Genomic DNA, 20130 nt, shown 5'->3' with positions numbered 1-20130 from the left:
GCAAAACATTATTGACTAATGTTCTGATGTACAAACATTTTCAAAAGAGTCCTAGGCTAGGACTACTGCAGGACTACTGAGAACATCCAAATAGAATATTGCAAGCATCTCTACAATGATATGGAATACATTGCTAGCTGCTTTTTCATTAAGAGTTCAGAGAAAAGAAAAATGGATAGACAGTTATCTCCTAAGCTCTTCACATGAAATCGTTTAGAGACAATCATTTTCAACCACTCTGATTGGCTGGCAGCAAAGTTGATATCCAACCACAACTCCTCCTCCTCTACACATCACACCTGTGGAGCTAATTATCATCAACGGCTTTCACATATCTGGTGTTGTTTAGTTGAAGTATTAAAATTCCTTCACATACAGTATCAGGTGTACTTCTTTGCATTTGAAATACTTTGGAATGCCATGGGACTGTAGCCTGGCTAACGCCTCCCACTTCTCAAATGAGACGTGGTCTGGCAACCAGACGTTCATTTTCTCGCATTTGAAAAAATGCCCAGATCCGTCCATTGGGCGCCACGGATGTCAATCAAATGTGTCTCTGCATAGCTCATCATGGTCTTGCTTTCTCCCCTGTTCTGTGATTGGCCACCAACATCAGGCGAAAATGGGGGCGTTAGTTTCCAGACTGCCTTAGCAGCGTGAAAGAAATCACCGCGCAAGGCAGTATAGGAAACCCAGGCTAATGGGACTATTATGTGCATATTCTGTTCTTATCACAGGTGAGATTAAATCAGATGGAAACTATTATATAGAGATATACTGTAGTTTGTAAAATAGTTCTCTACATTTACCCTTTACGGAAAATACAGCTTCTGTTATAGCCTGTATCCGATAAAACGTGTGCTCAATACAGTATAATGTTTAAAGAAGATTTTTAAGTTTTAGTGAATATCAGATTTGTTTTAAGAGCTATGAAACTGAAATTATCTGTGGATTGAAACTCGCAGGTATTACACACTGACCGTAATGTGTTTCTTTTCAGTGGTGGGGGCTGTGGAACTCAAGCAGGACATCAGTGTGTTTGCAGCTGAGTGGAGTGTGGTCACAATTCACTGCACACATAGAACTGGGTGTCGGGGCTACATCCACTGGTACCAGAAAAAGGAGGGAGAGAGCTTTAAGAGAATCCTTTACATTAAAATGAGTGATGGAACCCAAACAAATGAGCCTGGTTATCAGTTCAAAGCAGAGAAAAAAGGAAATGAATTCACTCTAAAAATGCTGCAGTTGAAGTCCACTGAAGCTGTGTACTACTGTGCATGCTGGGATTCCTCCCACAGTCAGAATTACTGTTAGCAGCCCACACGAAAACTATAGCAGGATGTGGTGATACAACACCAGAGATCCATCTCATTACCCAGTATACTGCTGTCAGCTGAGCTACAGTACCATCCTGCTCTCTCCCACTATCTCTATTGGGTCAAGCTTGCATCCCAAATCAGCCCTAACCCTCCTTTGTCCTCATATTGTGGTCTCCCTGTGGCTGGCAGTGAAGTTGATATCAAACCACAACTCCTCCTACTCTACACAACATACCTGTAGAGCTAATATCGTCAGTGGCTTTCGTCAGTAGTTTGACTTAACACCAAAATAAGTTAAAGCTATTTCAGTTTCAAATAAAACATGGATTCCCATACTGGAATGATCCTGATAGTGAACTGTGCCAGTCCAAATTTGAATGGTAGTCAGAGCACAGAGCAAATAATAATAATAATAATAATAATAATAATAAAACAAATAAACACATGATCTCCTGAATCCCTCAGAAGAAATATTGCCATTTGGTGATATATTGTACTAAAATTGTTTGGATCTCCCTAAACATCCCAAATGAACTAAAGTCTAACAATTCCAAACAGAGAACAGGGGGAAATATTCACTCTAAAATTGAAGTCCTCTCATGTGCCAGTGTACTACTGTGTATGCTGGCCGGGATTCCTCCCACCATGAAAATAATGTGAACAGGCGCATCGTTAGACATGGGCATTCAAGGCTATTACGCTATAAGTATCACAATATTGGGTAACACTTTATAATAAGGGTACATGAATTCTCATGAACTAATGCATGAATTAATGCATGAATTACGCATTAGTTAATCCATTAATATATCATGAATCATTATGACTTAACATGAATTCACTGATTGTCATTAATGAATTAATACATAAATAACTCATCATCTTAAGCATTAAGTACGGTTGGCACATCATCATGAATCATGATTAATTAAGCATGATCATGATGACTTTTTGTCAGACAAAATTTTGGACATCACCGTCATGGAGAAAAAAGAAAAGTAATTACACATGAGTTCATGTTAACTAAATGTCATGAATTATCATATGTTAATTCATTAACTCATGCATTAATTATACATGAAAATCTCATTAATAGACATTAATTAATAGAATGTCATTAATGACATCAGGTATGGACAACAAATTCATCTTGAGCATTAGGTACAGTGGGTAAATCATTATGAATAATGATCAATTACACATGATCATGGTGATTTCTAGGTTTTTGAAATCTGCTCCAAGGGGTAAGTAAACTATACATTAACTCATCATGAACTAATTAAGACCATTTTCAGAGAATATCGAAGAATCCACTTCTTTCGTCAGTGATAAAGAAGGGTCCATTTACCACTTTAGGTGAGGGGCCACAAACATGATGAACTCATGAGTAATTCATCATTAATTAATGTAAATTGACCATTTTTGCATGACTTCAAACTTCATGCATTTAAAGCACCACCTGTTCATCACTTTATCTGAGGGGCCACATGATTAACTAGTGAAAAGATAATGATTAGCTAATGAGGACATGCCTATATTTGAACGATGTGGATTCTTCGATATTCTCTGAAAATGGTCTTAATTAGTTCATGATGAGTTAATGTATAGTTTACTTACCCCTTGGAGCACATTTCAAAAACCTAGAAATCACCATGATCATGTGTAATTGATCATTATTCATAATGATTTACCCACTGTAATGCTCAAGATGAATTTGTTGTCCATACCTGATGTCATTAATGACATTCTATTAATTAATGTTTATTAATGAGATTTTCATGTATAGTTAATGCATGAGTTAATGAATTAACTCATGATAATTCATGACATTTAGTTAACATGAATTCATGTGTAATTACTTTTCTTTTTTCTCCATGACGGTGATGTCCAAAATTTTGTCTGACAAAAAGTCATCATGATCATGCTTAATTAATCATGATTCATGATGATGTGCCAACCGTACTTAATGCTTAAGATGATGAGTTATTTATGTATTAATTCATTAATGACAATCAGTGAATTCATGTTAAGTCATAATGATTCATGATATATTAATGGATTAACTAATGCGTAATTCATGCATTAATTCATGCATTAGTTCATGAGAATTCATGTACCCTTATTATAAAGTGTTACCCAATATTGTTATTGTTACTAATGGTGACCTCGTGTTCCTTATTGAGTCCGAATAAGTTGCTGGTCTACAGTTCAATAGCCAACCATTCCAGCGTATGGTCAGAATATGGATATAAGAAGCAGTCAACGCAAGAAGAGGTTGAGAGTGAGACATCACCTCCGCCAACCCCTGATAATACTTCCATCAGCTCAGGTTTGTGAAAAAAGCAACCAGCTCTAGATTTGAATTAATGGTCTGAGTTAGCTAGTAGCCAGCCTCTGTACCGCGCTAGCTTTAAGACACTTCATTTGGATAAAAAGATAAACTTACGTATATACTGTATGTACAGTAGGCCCTATCCTACCGGTTCTGTAGGATCGAATCACGTTCCTCATAAGCATTTGTTTTCCATGAACTTGTTCCTTTAAATCTAGTGCAGTAGCAAACAGTAACACTGCTAGCTACCACAGGGTAGAAATTACATAGGGAACGTCCTACCAATAGCCTGGCCTTACTTTCCTTCTCAAACTACGTTGAAATTGCATCTTTAACAGCCCAATTACTCAAGTAGGCCTAACAACGTCTCACTCAGCCATCTACTACTGCACCTACTGGGTCTCTGCCACAATGATCACCAACAGAAACATCCTGTACATAAAACACACACTCTTTATTACAAATCATCAAATGAGTTCATGCATGCATGCAGGTTTTTAGAAAGTGTACAGTATATAACCCCCATTCCTCACTCACACGTCTCTCTTACACACAGTCATACACACAGTCACACATACACACAAGCACACCCACCCCTCCCACTGAGGATTTATAATTGAACTTCTAAGATCATACTATCTTCACAGTCATCTGCTTGTACTCAACTCAACTCTGACTCTACCCGAGAGACAGATGTCACTCTGAAAAACAATGAACTTTAAAGTGTTTATCACTTTTCTCCTCACCGTAGGTAAGCATTAAATTTAACAGTTCTAAAGGTAAAGATACAAAGGTGTTGATGACAATAATTGATAGGGTATTACTGCTGTTAAACAAAAAAGTGTTTGCATCTCCTGCCTCTTCCAACAGACAGTGTGTGTGTTTTTGCTTTCATGTTGTACTGTATATACGTATGACTCTTTCTTTCTACAGAGGAGGCAGCCAGCATGTTTGAACAGAAGATCTCAGTGACCAGAACTCTGGGCAAATCAGTAATTATAACATGTACATACACAACTGGATGTTACGGAAACATCATTCACTGGTACCAGAAGAAAGATGGAGAAGGTTTCAAGAGAATGTTGTACATCGATGCAGATGATGGCAGGACCTCTAAAGACTCTGGTTTCAGTGAATATGAGTCAGAGAAAAAAGGCTCAGGCCAAATTCTGCTGAAAATCCCTCAAGTGAAGACGTCTCACTCAGCTGTGTACTACTGCGCCTGCTGGGACTCATCCTCCCACAGTGATCGCCACCAGAAACATCCTGTACATAAAACACACACCCTTCAATTCTTATGCATTAAGGAAAGGAGGCAGTGCACAAACTGGATAATGGTAATTGATGAACTGGCATCTTTATGGAAAAATAAAATTGTAACCATACTCATAGATGACACAGATGGTCAGCATCTTACCATTACAAATCAACCCTACCCCAACCCAGCCAGCACTGGAGACACTGTAAGGCCAACGCTTGTTCACTTACAAGACTGAGCTGAGAAAATTCATTCTCACATCACTCTGTGTACTGTTGGACTTGGGTGGACCAATGTTGCAACAACGTAGAGATAATAGCATCAACGGCGTACACATATCTGGTGTGTGTATCTTCTTCCATTTAATGCACTGGAGAAAATGATCAGTCCACTCTTTTCATGTGCATACTCTTCTCATCACAGGTGAGATGGAATCTAATGGAGTATAATGTGTGTTAATTCCAAAGTGTGAGGTCAATGAGTCACAATGACATCAATGCAGCATGACTTCAGTTCAGCTGTGGATTTCGTTGTTTATTTAAGAGGAATACAAAAAATACCATCGTTCAATTGAAACACTTAGTCAGGACATCAGTGTGTCTGAAGCTGTGGGGACAGACAGAGGTCTCAATTCACTGCAGCGGAACTGGGTGTAGTTACTACATCCACTGGTACCAGAAAAAAGGAGTAAGAGAGCTTTAAGATAATCTTGTAGATATAAGCTCTGGTGCCAAAACAAATGATCCTGGTTATGAAGCATTCCAAACAGTGAAAAACGGAAATAAATTCTCTCCAAAAATCCCACAGTTGAAGTTCTCTCATGCTGCAGTGTAGTACTTACTGTTTCTGTTATGATTCCTCCCACAGTCAGAATGACCATGCCCATATTAAGACAATGTGGTGCCCCTGGGCACTTTACCTCAAGTGTTTCTCAAACTATGGGCCGCGGACCGGCACCGCTCCACGACGTAGACACTGCTGGTCTGCGGCGTAAAATTATGCTCGATGCTTCATCTGATAATTTGCTGATACGGCGGACCAATAGAAAAAGACAACAAACACTTCTGCAATCAGGAGGAAATACTTAATGCACGAGAGAAACTGAAACCACTCAACATTGGTAGTACAGCTCCGCTCACCACTAGAAACATCCTGTACATAAAGCACACACTCTTTATTACATATCACCAAATGACTTTATACACAAATGCAGTTTTTTACATACTGTAAGCTATTTCTATATGTATATCACAGACCCAAGAGCATATATCACACACTGACAAGTGTGCAGGCACACACGTACAGTAGGCTCTCACAAATGTGGCCACACCTTCTCCTTCCACTGAGGACTTAACTGAGCCTCTACATTCATACATCTTCACTGACTCCTACCTGTAGCACCAAACTCAACACTGACTCAGCCAAGACAGATGTCATCTGAGTAACAATGAACTTTAAAGTGTTTCTCATTTTTCTCTTCTATATTGGTAAGCAGTCAATGTAAAGAAATGTTCTAAGGCAAATATGCACTAAGTACATAGGCATTTATTACAGTATTTAAGCTATTGTGCAGCTTTGAGTGAGATCTTTCCTGTCTCTTCCAGATGTGTGTGTGTGTGTGTGTGTGTGTGTGTGTGTGTGTGTGTGTGTGTGTGTGTGTGTGTGTGTGTTTTACTGTGATTAGTACAGTATATAACTCTTCTGTCTTTCTACAGGGGAGACAGCCAGCATGTTTCAACAGAAGGTGTCAGTGACCAAACCTAAGGGCAAATCAGTTGTGATAACATGCACATATACAACTGGATGTAGGGGAGACTACATTCACTGGTACCAGAAGAAAGATGGAGAAGGTTTCAAGAGAATGCTGTATATCGATGGAGGTGGCAGTACCACTAAAGACGATGGTTTCAGTGAATTTGAGTCAGAGAAACAAGGCTCAGACCAAATTCTACTGAAAATCCATCAAGTGAAGACGTCTCACTCAGCTGTGTACTACTGCGCCTGCTGGGACAGTGCACAGTGATCACCAACAGACACATCCTGTACATAAAACACACACCCTTACATATCACCAAATGAGCTAATACACATGCGTTAATTTAGAAAGTGTACAGTATACAACACACTCCCTCTCTCACACACAGTCATACACACACACACACACCACACCACACACAGAGAGAGAGAGAGAGAGAGAGAGAGAGAGAGAGAGAGAGAGAGAGAGAGAGAGAGAGAGAGAGACCCCTCCCATTAAGGATTTACTTGCGCTTCTAAAAATCATACTATGTTCATGGTCATCTGCATGTAGCTCCAAACTCAACTCTGACTCTACCCGAGACAAATGTCACTCTGAAAAACCATGAACTTAAAAGTGTTTATCACTTTTCTCCTCACTATAGGTAAGCATTCAATCTAAGTTTTTTCTAAAAGTAAATATACAAAGGCATTGATAACAATTCAGTTTTTGTTTAACATTGAGTGAGATTTCCCCTACATCTTCCAACAAACAGGGAGTGTTCTTTTGCTTTCATGGCTGTTTATGACTCTTTCTTTCTACAGAGGAGGCAGCCAGCATGTTTGAACAGAAGATCTCAGTGACCAGAAATCTGGGCAAATCAGTCATGATAATATGCACATACAAAACTGGATGTAACGGAAACATCATTCACTGGTACCAGAAGAAAGATGGAGAAGGTTTCAAGAGAATGTTGTACATCGATGCAAATAATGGCAAGCCCACTATAGACACTGGTGTCACTGAATTTGAGTCAGAGAAACAAGGCTAAGACGAAATTGTACTGAAAATCCGTCAAGTGAAGACGTCTCACTCAGCCGTGTACTACTGTGCCTGCTGGGTCTCTGCCACAGTGATCACCACCAGATACATCCTGTACATAAAACACACTCAGGAAACCCCAAGGAAAGTAGGCGAATCAGCAAAGAAATAAGCTATGTAGCCTATACTGTATGCCAATAGTTGAAGAGGCTAGTGCATCTCAACTGGACTATTAAATTTGCCAAAATCAGAATCCGGATAACAGTAACTAACTGGTATCTTTATATATATCACCAAATATAAAAATATCAGCATATTGAGTATACACAGGCACTACTGTTGATTTTCTCTACCAAAAGACAGGTGGTCAGCATCTTACCACAACATTAAAAATCATACCCCCAACCCAGCCAGCACTGGAGAAAACGTCCCTAAAGTAAGACCAACGCTTGTTCACTTTCAAGACTGACCTGAGAAAATGAATCCATCACATTACTCTGTGTACTGTTGGACTTGGGTGGGTGGTCCAACGTTAAGCATCAATCAAAAGCTTTTCCACTGTACTTTCATCATGAGTGAAAGCTAAGGCATCTCATTGCATGGACGTTATTGGATGAGAAGCACCCTCTCCTGAGACGTTATTGGATGAGGAGCACCCTCTCCTGAGACGTTATTGGATGAGGAGCACCCTCTCCTGAGACGTTATTGGATGAGGAGCACCCTCTCCTGAGACGTTATTGGATGAGGAGCACCCTCTCCTGAGACGCTATTGGATGAGGAGCACCCTCTCCTGAGACGTTATTGGATGAGGAGCACCCTCTCCTGAGACGTTATTGGATGAGGAGCACCCTCTCCTGAGACGTTATTGGATGAGGAGCACCCTCTCCTGAGACGCTATTGGATGAGGAGCACCCTCTCCTGAGACGCTATTGGATGAGGAGCACCCTCTCCTGAGACGTTATTGGATGAGGAGCACCCTCTCCTGAGACGCTATTGGATGAGGAGCACCCTCTCCTGAGACGTTATTGGATGAGGAGCACCCTCTCCTGAGACTGAGTCAGTGCTGCGGCACGCCCAACAGTGATGTCCGGCCGTGTCTCTCCACTGTGCAGAGTTTTCAGTATGTCCTAATTCTGTTAGCGGCTACGCTGGTCTCTGAGCAGATTGCCATGTCTCTGTATCACTTGTTTTTCTGTTAAGCACACACACATGGTTTCCTGTTAATGTCTTGTTATCAAGATGTCAGAATAAAGGTGTCAGTTTGGTATTTCATTACAAAGAAAAGCTGATAGAATTTACTGAATGACACTAATTTTACCGCAGTGGCTTTGTTTATGCTTTCTTCCTTTATTTCTTTCCTTCTTTTTTTCTTTGTGGAACTCAATCAGATCAGTGTGTCTACAGCTGTAGGAACACACGTTTCAATTCACTGATTTAGCCGACATCCACTGGCACCACAAAAAGGAGGGAGAAAATCTAGTTATTTAGTGACATATCATTGAGCATGTTGCTCACAGGAAGAATGACTAAGAATGTATTTTACAACCACTCTGATTGGCTGGCAGCAAAGTTGCTATCCAACCACAACTCCTCCTCCTCTAGACATCACACCTGTAGAGCTAATATCATCAACGGCTTTCACATATCTGGTGTTGTTTAGTCTTTGCATTAGAATCACTGAGGAAAATGATCAGTCCACGCTTTATATGTGCATGTTCTGTTCTCATCACAGGTGATGTAATCTAATTGAATATAATGTGCATTATTTGGAAAATAGTTCTCTAGATGATGCCTTTTTGGAAAATACAACAGTTACTGATATTAGAGACAACTATTTCATGTGTGTCATTGAGAGCAATACAAATAAAACATATTTTAATTGAAACACACAGGCATTTCTAAACACTGACCTTAATGCATTTTCTTTTCAGTGGTGAGCGCTGTGGAACTCAGTCAGGACATCAGTGTGTCTGCAGCTGTGGGGAAAGAGGTCTCAATTCACTGCACTGGTGGAACTGGGTGTGGGACCTACATCCACTGGTACCAGAAAAAGGAGGGAGAGACCTTTAAGAGGATCTTGTACATTAAAATGAGTGATGGGACCAAAACAAATGACCCTGGCTATCAGGAATTTAAAGCAGAAAAAAAAGGAAATGATAAATTCACTCTAAAAATCCCACAGTTGAAGTCGTCTCACGCTGCAGAATACTACTGTGCGTGCTGGTCCTCCCACAGTGAGAATAGATGTGAACATCCTGTGTAAAAACCCTGATAGGTGAAATGAACAATGAAAATTCAACTACAATTCACATTTTGGTTCGTTTTACACTATGCAGAAGAACAGCAGTGTTTTGTAAAATTGTCTGTCAAAATGCCAAATGCCATTAGCATATGTAACACACATCAAGCATATAACTTCATTATTATATTTGTACAAAGGTACAAAGGTACAAAGGTGAAATGAAGGCAGTGAGGTTAAAAGCGTTCCAATCAGGCTTTGTAAAAGCTCTCTTGCCTCAATATGTAGCCCACCATGGCAAGACATTCTGTGGTTATATTGCATCCTTTTTCATTTTTGATTCTTTGAAGTCATCAGAGACTTCTTTCTGACCACATGGCAACTGAAAAGCTCAAACCCAGGTCTACATGTAGTAGCTCTTGACAACATATAGGGGGCACCAGAGCTTAATGTGCAAAAAGAAGACAACACATCAAGCTGGGACTTTCTTGCTGTTTGGATCACTTTCATATCATACTACATCAAGGATGTGGGTAACCACCTTGAGAACAACTGACAGCAACTCATAGCAGTCATCAGAGTTAATTCAGTTTTCAAAAAGTTTGTGAAGAATGAAAAGTTAATATTGTCTAAATGAGCTTTGCTTAGAAAAGCAATTTAAACAGTCATTGATTAATTCAGTGTTCTGCCCAATGTGTTAAATAATTAAGAGTTCTGTTGACTAGTGCACGTTTTACAGTTTTCCCTTAGTCACTTTGGTACATTTCTCAGATCAGAATTCAAAATTACCAGTTTAATCTTCACATTACAGTTTTTGCCCGTTGCTTGAACACTATAGACCCATGCTTAGACTAAAGTATCACAACTTGAAGTTTTGTTGCAATATCTCAAACACATGTACCTATACATTAAGCAAAAGTGCTGCTTTGCACTCTAGTTGCAATTCTGCAACACACTTACTCCTTTATGCAACACACTTGGTCCTGCATACTACTCTCTATGTCATACATAGACACTTCGTTCAAAAATGAAATCTCAGAGTACCATTTGTTAAACACATATATCCAAAATACAAAACACATCGGGTAATTGCAACCTCTCAAATACACACCTGAAAGCACTTACTTGCAAAACTGAACATCAATCAGCCATCTACAAAAAGCCCTCGGTTTTGCCATTGGAAATGGTGATGTGAGGGATTGTTAGGTTTTGATAGCAGAGTTTAGGTACTGATAGTACAGTTTCAATTTGACATAGATGTGAAAGGTATATTTCCTAGTGTTGTGTTATGTTTACTTGTGTGTAGAGTTTTGGCACAGTGAGCGAAGTTTTGCAAAATGTGTTCAAGCAACGGGCAAAAACTGTAAAAGAAGTTTCTCTTTTTTTAACAAGTTGTAAATGCTTTGGTATACTGGAGAATTATCTGCTGTTTCCTACATTATGAATTTCATGCACATTGTCATGTTGATCAAAATGTATTATAATGGGTCTCTGTTGAACAGTCTTACCCCAAACAACATTTAGGCATTAGCAGCATGCTGTATGTCTTTACAAAATGGTTGAACAAGCTGTCATACAGTTTTTCTCTGTCACTTTGGTACATTTCTCAGATCAGATTTGAAATTCTCAAAAAAACTTGTTCAATCTTCACATCACTGTGTCACTTGTGCACATCAAAAAAAGCAGTTTCACATTTCATTGAACAAGTTGCAAATGCTTCGGTGCAAATGATTATGTACAATTCTCGTCTGTTTCCTATATTATAAATTGCTTATGACATGTTGATCAAAATGTATTATGATGGGTCTCTGTTGTATATTCTCACCCTCCACAATATTTAAGCATTAGTTCATTGCATAATAAGTCTGACATGCAAAACAGTTGAACAAGATGTCATAATATGTCGTTGAGATGTGGATGAGAATTTGCGACAAACAGGAAGGTCATTCCTACAGCACTGTACTGTATGTACAGTTGTCCCTATGGATATTGTCCTGTGTTCACATTTCTACCCTTTTTCCCTTTGAACTATGCAGTGCTCTTTTTTTCTGTCTGTATCACAATGACATGGTCTGTCAACATTACAATAAACAGTAAAAGTGTAAATGTGAATATTGTCCAGACTCTTGCAATCAAACACCCACATGTACTAAGGTGTAACCTACAATTTACAATATTGTCAGTTCTCAAAACATCCCTCCACAGTACACTGTTATATTGACAACATGACTAAGCAATTTGACCGTCTTATCCATACACAATGACACAAGGGCTTGTCATTCTGATGGCACGAACATGTTCATTGGCACAGATATTTACTTTTGAGAGATGAACTAAGGATTTTGAGCAAGAGACTTGCTTTTGCATGCAAACCACGGTGTTTTGCTATTTGTACAAATTGTTTTGAGAAATGCAGGTTGCAAATGTCGAGGATGATTCGAGAAATGTACCAAAGTGACTGAGAAAAACTGTAAGCAGCGTAATTCTTTGTCTAAAGATGTGTGCAGTTGGGGTGGGCAGAACAACCGCACCGCCCCTCATGTCTTTGTTCAACAGAACCACAGATCTTAACACTACAGTACCTCTAACACAAAGGCGAGCTTGCTTTGTTACAATGGCTCAGTTTGCAGCCTTCTTCTTTCTGATCTTTTTTGGTAAGGTTTTCACATAATATTACACTCCATGTCATCCTTGCAGGTTAATTTCAATAACAGTTGTCCTTTTTGTGAACCATTTTTTTTCCCAGGCTTCACATCAGGTGCTACAGACACAACTGTGACATACCCAAAAACCTGGGATAAGGTCAAGACAGGAAGAACTGCCCGGATAAAGTGTGAGGTGGGCAGCTCTGTTCCTCTGAGCACTAACCCCTTGCACTGGTACAGATGGAGTGAGAAGGAAGCTGTTACACGGCTCCTTTACCTCCCACCGGGCAATGAAAAATTTAAAGAAGACGTGAAAAGCAAGATCGCTGCGTCGAAAACTGGACAAGAGTCCACTCTGACCATCCGCCCTACCGACTCGAGTGACAATGCTGTCTACTACTGTGCAGTGTGGAGTGGAGACACACAGTGCTAAGTTTCAAAGGAAGCTCAAACAAAATCTGCCACGGTAGCCTGCTGGGGTGACATGAGGTGAATGCAGTGCCCAAACCCACTGTTTTAGGCTTAAAGAAGCACAATGCTGTTCTTTCACCTTTATGATTCACCTTGGTCTGATTGGTTGAGGGACTATCCAAGCGTACGGAGTCATTTGAACGATGCCAATTGATCGTGCCTCTTGCGCAGTAGAAATAAAGCGCAGAATCCCCATACTGATGGTCAATCTTAAAAGATTGAGCTTAGTGTGGTGATAGCCAGGCTGCAAGTGACATGCTTTTGCAGGCTATCTAGGTTTTGCCATTAGCAATAATTATTTTGAGAAATGCACTAACTGCAGTGCAGATGTTAATAGTGACGTGAGAAAAGCACCAAGCAACTGAGAAAAACTGTAAGTGAAACACACACTGACCTTACAGTAATGTCTCTCTTTTCAGTGGTGGGGGCTGTGGAACTCAGTGTGACTGCAGCTTCACTGAAAAGAAAAGAATAGCTGGATTTACTTGATTTTATCATGTACATCAATTGCACATTAATAAAATGTCTAGGTTTACGATTTATGCTGTGATAACCCACATTCATAAATTAATTGACCCCTCAATTCATCAATGAAATTGATTAAGTTAAGTTTATATGAGGCCTTTATGTAATTTCAACGTCATTGTGTTACACAGGTGGCATGGATAGTGGCAACGATGAACTTAGCATTGCAACATCAATGTTAAAGGACGGAAACTTTGAATATGTTGTGCCACAGTATTAAGAAGCATTCATTGGAGTTAGAAACATGTGCAATGGTACCACTGAACTTAGCATTGCAACATCAATGTTAAAGGACGGAAACTTTGAATATGTTGTGCCACAGTATTAAGAAGCATTCATTGGAGTTAGAAACATGTGCAATGGTACCACTGATACTTTGTGCATTCTCAATACACACAATTATGGGAACAAAGCATGGTTAATCTCAGAGCATAAGACAAGATAAAACTTGGTTCCAAATTCTACTGGTCTCTAAGCATAGTCCTCGTTAGGAAACTCACTTGGCAACACAATTGGCTGCATGATGTTCTTAGTATTCTTGCAAAGGCTCATGGGAACACAACGAAATGCATGACACCAAGGCATCACATGTGTCCATTTGCCTTACTGTTTCAGTACTTAAGTCAGTTCAAGAAAAACATGATGTTCATTTTATAGAAAAAGTGGATTACTCAATTGGAATGAATATTTGAACATAATTAAGATATGTTTCATTCAAAACTAGCGAAACTGGTGGGACTGGGTGTACCAGAAAAAGGTAGAAAGCTTTAAGAGAATCTTGAACCAAAACAAATGTTCCTGGTTATCAGGAATTCAAGATTTTTTATCATTTTTTACACTGTGCATAAGAATAGCAGTGTTTTGTTGAAGTTTGTCTGTCAAAACTGTCTGTTGGGCCCCAGTCGTGGTGCGACTGGCTGGGGCACCTGCACCGCACGCCGGCGACCCGGGTTCGATTCCCGCCCCGTGGTCCTTTCCGGATCCCACCCTACTCTCTCTCCCACTCGTTTCCTGTCACCCTACACTGTCCTATCTGATTAAAGGCATAAAAAAAAGCCCAAAAAAATATCTTTAAAAAAAAAAAAAAAACTGTCTGTTGAAATGACAGTCCATCAGCATACAGTACACAACCCACACCAAGCATATAACTGTTTAATTATTATATTTGACTACAAAGGTGCAAAAGTTAAATGGAAGGCAATGAAGTGAAAAGCTTTCCAATCAGGCTTTGTATAAAAGCTCTCTTGCCTCAATATGTAGCCCACCATGGCAAGGCATTCTGTGGTTATATTTCATTCTTTTAAGTTTTTGATTCTTTGAAGACATGTAGAGACTTCTTTCTGACCACATGGCAACAGAAAAGCTCAAACCCAGGTCTACATGCAGCAGCTCTTGACAACATATAGGGGGCACAAGAGCTTAATGTGCAAAAAGAAGACAACACATCATGCTGGGACTTTCTTGCCGCCTTTTAATTATTGACTTTATCATATCATATTTCATGCTGTTTGGATCACATTCATATAATACTACCTCAAGGATGTGGGTAACCAGCTTGAAAACAACTGACAGCAAGGCTTACTGTAATTCAGGTTTCAAAATGTTTTGTGACAAATGGAAACTGAATATTGTCTAAATGAGCTTTGCTGAGAAAAACAATTCAAGTCCAGTCATCATTAATTCAGTTTTCTGTCAAAATGTTTAACCATTAAGAGTTTTTCACTGGTGCTAGTTTCAGTGTAATTCTTTGTCTAAAGATGTGTGCAGTTGGGGTGGGCAGAAGAACAACCGCACCTCCCCTCATGTCTTTGTTCAACAGAACCACAGATCTTAACACTACAGTACCTCTAACACAAAGGGGAGCTTGCTTTGTTACAATGGCTCAGTTTGCAGCCTTCTTCTTTCTGATCTTTTTTGGTAAGCCTTTCCTAATATCACACTCCCTGATATCCTTGCAGGTTCATTTCAATAACAGTTGTCCTTTTTGTGCACCATTTTTCCCAGGCTTTACATCAGGTGGCACAGACACAATTGTGACATACCCAAAGAAATGGATGGTGGTCAGGTCGAAAAGAACAATCCGGATAGAGTGTGAGGTGGACAGCTCTGTTCCTTTGAGCACTAACCCCTTGCACTGGTACAAATGGAGTGAGAAGGAAGCTTTCACACGACTTCTTCAATTCCCAGCGGGCAGCAACACTGTTCAAAAAGATGACGGCGTGAAAGACGCGGTCACTGCATCAAAAACTGGACAAAAGTCCACTCTGACCATCACCACCACCGCCTCCAGTGACAATACTGTCTACTACTGTGCAGTGTGGAGCGGAGACACAGTGCTGGTTTTCAAAGGAAGTTCAAACAAAATCTGCCACTGTAGCCTGCTGGGGTGACATGAGGTGAATGCAGTGCCCCAAACCCACTGTTTTAGGCTTGAAGCAGCACAATGCTGTTCTTTCACCTTAATGTCTTCAAGCTCATTCTGATGCTACACTGACTTATATGAATGAATTCTCTGACATTGCTAATGCAGGCCTAGAATGCTATTGCTATTGCACTATGCTCCTGTTGATCAGGCAGGATCATGACTCTTACCGTTTTAGCACTAAAAGGACGTTGAATATTGACCCTGAGGAATTACTTTAAAACACCTTGGGGATTAAAGGGCGCACTGTGCGATTCTGTGCAAACCACCTCCTTTCTGTGCTTCAAAAGTAAACACACGTGGGGAAATGGAACAGTCCAACCAGTAAACTACAATATTTTGAGGCTTCAAGCAGACAACTGAATTAAAGAGGCGGAGTTGTAATATGAATAGGCTACAATCTGCATAAAGTGTGCTGTCATGAATATCAGAAATGTCAGTATATAGAATATATACAATTTATTTTAAAGAATATATATATATATATATATATATATATATATATATATATACTGTATATATTCTTTTATAGTGTGTCAAGCTTTTTCTACGGCTTTTTGTTGTTAAAAAAACAATTATATGAAAGGACAGCGATAAAAAGGTGACCTTTTTGCATTAAAGGCGATGCAATGAAAAATGTGTTTATACAAAAATAATATATGCCCACCACTAATATATATATATACTGTATTTGAGCCTGTGAAAGGCACTGTGCTAACAGTTTTGGCAAAAGTTTTCATGGGTTTTATTAAAGAGAGTTATGCTTTGAGATGAATCATGCTTTGTTCCCACTATGAGTGCTTTAGGTATTGAGCATGCACAAATTACAAAATGTTACATGTCAAGACTTCACCTTGAAATCTTTAATCTCAAAAATGATCTTCCATTAAAATTCCACAACAATAAATAAATCTGAATGCCTACTCTCAGTATATTGGCGTAGTTTATTTCAGTTAGCCTAATAGCCGGGTTGATTTGCATTGAGAGATGATATTATGGAAAGTACCCCATGCCAATCTTTAGGTATGGTGAAGGGTGATGTGTGGGTATTTTAATTCCATAGGCCAAGGGAACTTTATCATGATGCACTAATCTGCCTGTCTCTATGGGAATTTAGCATAGGGGTGTATATTACAGTATACTCTCTGCATTCTAAAGAAGAACATTCATTTATTTCCGATACATCATTCATTCAAGATAATTGCTGTCCTTAAAGGTTGGATATTTCCTCATTTTTATTCCTCTTTTAGTCAACTTTATCATGGGTTCATACACTTATGAGCACAACTATATATACTGTACAATATGGCTCCTACAGACTAGTTGGTAAGCTAATGGCAAATAATTAATTCAGTGTCTTGTAATTCAAGATTTTAGACTGATATTTTTCATTTCAGTCACATCAGTATCCAATTACTGTACAGTCATGGCCAAAAGTTCTGTCAGTGAAATATTTTGAAAAACGTTGCTGCTTCCGTTTTCTGAGTAGTGGAGATTGACATTATTTCTAGATTATTGTGCAGAGTGATCAAACGTATATTATCAGTAATTCATTGCAAATAGCATCATTAACAATAAAGGGTTGGGCCCTGACACAAATGACTAGATAACATCATTTCAGTAAATTCAGCACGGGGGAAAGTGTGAACGAGTCTGAATGAGTTTTCGTCTGTAGCAGTGGCTACCACCCCACAGACTGACTGAAATGCGTGTAACTGCTCTAAAGAACATTAAAATATTGTGGAAAATGCATTCATCAAGTCCAGTTTGATGTTTCCACAGTCAGTGATAATGTGGGGCGCCGTGCCATATTCTGGTGTTGGCCCACTGTGTTTTATCAGAGAATGTCTAATAAGACGGGCTCTGGTTTTATCAAGTCCAGAGTCAATGCAGCCGTCTACCACATGCTAGAGCACTTCATGCTTCCATCTGCTGACAAGCTTTATGAAGATGCTAACTTCCTTTTCTAGCAGGAATTCAACTGGTTTGTTGTTATTGTGCGTTAATGGCCAGACAATGCGCCTGTCCTGAACTCCATAGAGAATCTAGTGCAACTTGAGTGCAACTATTGCAGATTACTCAGAGTACTCAGATTAGTTCTATAGGTCAACATTTGTGTTTTTTAGCCTACCTGATGCACCTGTTCGAGATGCACCGAAAGGTGCACGCTCAATGTGCACACAGAAATTCCATGATTCAGTACCATGGACAGCGAGATCGATCGCCGTACTCTCCGTAGAAAGCGCATCTGGTTTAGGACCACAGATTATTTTCACAGGCAATCAATCCCATCCTCATTCTGAAATAACTACGGTGGTTCTAGAAGGTTACAAAGTGTTTGTCAAACTCCACCCGCGTAATGACTTTTCAACGTCATCAGAAAAAAATGCACTTCCTCGTTCAGCTGAGTTATAGATTTAGGCCTAGTACTATCACTATGCGTCCGAGAACAATGCCAAAACTTTCAGTTTTAATTGTCTTCTTGTTCGGTAAGAGCCTACTTTAGAACATGAGCTCCAGACTGTATCAGTAGATTGTATTGTAGATTGTAGGCTACTGTATATTATATTAGACACTCATTTCACAACTAGGCTAAAGTAACTTCTTTTATATTGTTGATCAGGTTTTACATCTGAGCAAGTCATCAACCAGAAACCAGTGGCTGTGTCCAGAAGAAAAAGAACTGCGCTCATAGACTGCGAAGTGGACCAGAATGCCTTTCCTTTGGAGTTCCATGCACTGCACTGGTACATGATAAAAGATGGGAATGTTCCTGTCCGACTTTTACATTTCCCACAAGGCAAACACGAACCTAAAAGAGATGGTTGGATTTCTAATCAATTTGGCGCGTCTAAAAGTGGCCAGAAATCAACTCTCATAATTGCCACTGCTGACACTGACAACCAAGCAAACTATTATTGTGCAATCTGGAATGGACACGATGATTCTTTGACAGCAAATACTCCGACAAAATCTGTAGAAGCTATAACAAAGAGACCAAAGAGCTCACCTTAATATCATGAAAACGGTGTGTTCGAGTCCTTCACCATTCCAAGTATTGTCCTATCAAGTCAGTACAAGACACTGCCCGGAAGTTAACCACCAAACCATGAAAACTTTCGAACGGAAACTGATTTGCATACAGGAACTTCTCGGTACTTCATGCTGGAGGGTCCCTATAGTTTCACTCTCTCAACATGCCTCCCACTGCATCCGTGGTGTTTTATACTGTGTTTATATGTAAGTCTTGCTACATTATTGAATCAATTCTGTTGCCTAAAAACTGCTCCTTAATACGACTTCTGTCTTCTTTGTTTAAAGCTGTAGCTGTGGGAGATCTGAAACTGTATCAAGACCGATTATCATGGGTCAAAAGCAGAGGCAAAAGTGTGTTCATCAGCTGCAGAGTAACTGATTTGTCCTCTGGCAATTATATCCATTGGTACCAAAAGAAAGATGGAGAGCCTTCCAGCAGGATTCTGTACATAGACAGTAGAGGGTTTCCAACTGCAGACACCAGCCATCCACAGCAAAGTGACTTTTCAGCAGAGAAAGACAAGGACTCCTTCAATTTGAGGATTGATTCAGTGAAGAATGTTCATTCTGCAACCTACTACTGTGCCGGATGGCAAGGCCACATCATTGCAAAAAGCCCCCATATGGAACAAAAACTATAATGGCTCCTTAGACATGTGACAACAAGGGAGATCCAGGTTCAATGACCCAGGATCCTGAGCAGGTTGCTCCATAATCTAGAAAGAACTCATCACCAGCAATATGAAGAAAGGTAATTTGTAACATGGAATGCATGGAGAATGGCACTTGAATATTTAATAGTGAGATATCCTATGCAATGCAAATAACTTCCCAGTTAGTTATTGTGCTTTGGTAATTCACTGTGGGAACAACCAAAGTGTTTGGATCAGGCACCCGGCTCTATGTTACAGGTATGAGACATGAAAACATATGAAGCTGTCTTGACAAGGTTTAGTCCAATTTACTATGGATGTATGATTTTAAATGATGATGGTGAAGACTCAAAGTGCACTGTACTTGGGCTATGGCACAGGCTAGTAGCTGGAGTAGTAGCTGTCGACCTCTCATTTTGATCATAGTAGAGCTTATTGATAAAGGAAGTGGTGA

The 20130-nt window shown here is 39.6% G+C and overlaps 1 long non-coding RNA gene across 1 annotated transcript; it reads right to left on the bottom strand.

Annotated features, from left to right (window-relative positions):
- Positions 1-9608: 9608 nt before the first annotated feature.
- LOC134069800 (uncharacterized) lies at positions 9609-19079 on the bottom strand. Its single transcript, XR_009936858.1, has 3 exons — positions 18998-19079; positions 13435-13497; positions 9609-9661 (listed from the first exon to the last, which is right to left on the bottom strand). It is a non-coding gene; the product is annotated as an uncharacterized LOC134069800 (long non-coding RNA).
- Between the last annotated feature and the right edge of the window lie 1051 nt (positions 19080-20130).

Source organism: Sardina pilchardus, chromosome 2, assembly GCF_963854185.1.
Source record: "Sardina pilchardus chromosome 2, fSarPil1.1, whole genome shotgun sequence".
In the NCBI taxonomy this organism is placed as follows: domain Eukaryota; kingdom Metazoa; phylum Chordata; class Actinopteri; order Clupeiformes; family Clupeidae; genus Sardina; species Sardina pilchardus.
This window is presented reverse-complemented; position numbering and strand designations above follow the sequence as displayed.